The following is a 2,718-nucleotide window of genomic DNA, read 5'->3' on the forward strand; positions in this document are numbered from 1 at the left end:
TTAAAACAGAGAAGAGGAATCCCTGCTATCTGCCTGTGAAAGTGTCCATGGTTTGCAGGAGTGATCAAAAGCTGCGGTCTTCCAGCATCACGAATGATGTCTAAGGAGTTGCAAATACAAAATGTATTTTAAAACAGAGAAGAGGAATCCCTGCTATCTGCCTGTGAAAGCGTCCATGGTTTGCAGGAGTGATCAAAAGCTGCGGTCTTCCAGCATCACGAATAGAAAAGTAAATGATTCTCACAGAAACAAGTACAAATCTCTATTACAAAAAAAAAAAACAAACTAAAAACTAAACAAAACAAGGAAGACGAATAAAGGAAATAATAAAATTCATGGAAAATAGAAAATGAAAAACCATTCAACTTCGTTAGTGATCGAATAGACTATTTTCATCTTTAAACTGACAAATGGTTTTAAAATTGTACTCAGTGCTGGTGACTATGTGGTGAAATGGTCAACAGCACACACCGCTGGTAGAGTGCAAATTGATACACTTTTCTGGAAAGCAGTTTAGAAACATGCATCAAAAAAACTCAAAAATGTGCACAGTCCTTTTGACACAATAACTTACCTTTACTAAGTTACCCTAAAATATTTATTCATTTACTCACTAAGTCATTTTTGCTTGCCTGCTATCTATCATTTGCTGTGCTAGATGCCATGATAATAAACAAGTAAACAAACCAGTAAATAAATGTATAAATTATCTTTGCTAACGAGGATGTTGTGTAAACGTAGTACAATAACAGAATTATGGACTAAAGGCTCACGAAAATTTTCACTGAGATGGTGATATTTAAGACTAGATCTGAAGGATGAGGAGCCAGTCATGAGCAGAGGGGGTGCTAGGCTGCCAGGTAAAAGAAACAGCACGTATAAATGCCCTGAGTCTGAAACAGTCTCACGGGACTCAAGAGAGGTCAGGACGGCTGGAGCCTGGCCATCAGACAGGCATGAGACACAGCTGGAGATGTGCCAGAGCTGGGAAGGGACACCTGAATGTCAGTGGACTTTGTGGTGCAGACGATGCGGAGCACTTCAAGTTCTTGAGAATCACAGATATGTGTGTCGGGAAGCTCACTCCAAACCCTTTATGAGACCACGGTGGCAAAGAAGGCCGGACCGAAAGTCGGGGGGCTCCACTGGATGGTCATTGCCATCTATGGCCCGAGGTCTATGAGAGGCAACAGGAGAGGCGTTTGGAGGCAGAATCACACAATTTGGTCACCGATGGCTGGGAGTGGCCAAGAAATGGGTGGAGCTGGAGATTTCACCACAATTGCAGCCTGAGGGAATTGTGGGTCAATGAATAACAAGAGGAAACAGGAGGATGAGATTGTTTGGAGAGAAAGATGAAAAATCTTAATTTTCAGGACCTCTGAAATCACAGTTCATGTCTTCCTTTTAGGGACAAGTCCCTGTCACTCTCCAAACACATGGGGACTTCGTTCTCTCTCAAGTAGCTCACACAGGCAAGACTGGGCACCTCGGCACCCAAACCAGTGAGGTAAATCAGTTTCCTTTCCTCCCCCACCCGTTTCTCGATGTTTACAATTTGGATTTTAAAAATATGGCGAGATCAAGTATTTCCTTCAGGAAATTTCCTTCTGGTAAGTTTCCACACTCCTCCCACTCCCCTTTTCTAGTTCAGGGAAAGTGACCTCAAGCTTTTCTTTCCCTTGAGACACTGCAGAGCCCCACCCCGCCCAGCCCTTTATCTAGAGCCCCAGCTTGACCCTAGCAATTTTTTGCGAAGGTTCGCCTCTAATCTGTTAGCAGTTCTCTCTCAGAATTAACCGTGTCATCAGCAGCTGAAGTCTTTCTGTAAATGACGCTGGTGGGGACTTTCCTCAAGGAGGAGCAGAGCAGGGAGGACTCCTTGGGGCAGAGGTGGCAGCCTGGGCCTCCTCGTTCCCAGGGCTCATTGCCTGTCACATGTTCTCCTCACATAAAATGGAGTGTTTAACGCAGTGTTCATTTCTCTGGAAATCCTGTGTGGGCCCGAGGAGGCAACCGTAATATTGGCAAGCCAGCTGCCTCGAACGGAAATGAAGGAACGAGGTCCAATGGTGGGCTGCACATTAAGCACGCTTCAGGAAGCAAACCCAGCTCTCTCAGAAGGCGACATGGGTGACAACGATACGCCGGCCTCCTAAAGCCCGTTGGCTGCGAAGTGACGGGTTCCGAAAGGCACCACTGTGTTGATCTGGGCCACTTTCAGTAATGAAAGCTTTCCCTCATAGAGGAAAATTGTTCTGAATGAAGCAACTCAATAAGTCAATTTTGAAACTGTTTTCTAAAGTCCTATTGAAATGGAAGGGATTAGCACTGCACGATAAATCAGTTTATGAAAATACAATTTCCTGTCAGCTGTTCTAAATAAGGTTCTTTTCAGACCATTGTGCCGTCGGGAGGGGAAATGGTTCCCCCTTCCATCTGGAAGTGTGTGTTGTGTGTCGTCTGTGTGTCTGCGTATCTATCGATGTGTGTGTGTCGTGTGTGTGTGTGTGTGTGTGTGTGTGTGTGTGTGTGTGTGTGTGTGTGTGTGTGTTTTCCTGGTGATTTGAAATCTTGCAGGTGGATGTAGAGTAAGAAAATGAGATGTTTACAACATATTGAGAAACAGGTTTTTAACACTGTGAAACCTTTGCTATCACAAATCCAGGCGACCGAAGGAAGAGTTCATTAAACTCCAAATTTCACAGCACCTCATTC

Source organism: Pteropus vampyrus, unplaced genomic scaffold, assembly GCF_000151845.1.
Source record: "Pteropus vampyrus isolate Shadow unplaced genomic scaffold, Pvam_2.0 Scaffold111, whole genome shotgun sequence".
Classification (NCBI taxonomy): domain Eukaryota; kingdom Metazoa; phylum Chordata; class Mammalia; order Chiroptera; family Pteropodidae; genus Pteropus; species Pteropus vampyrus.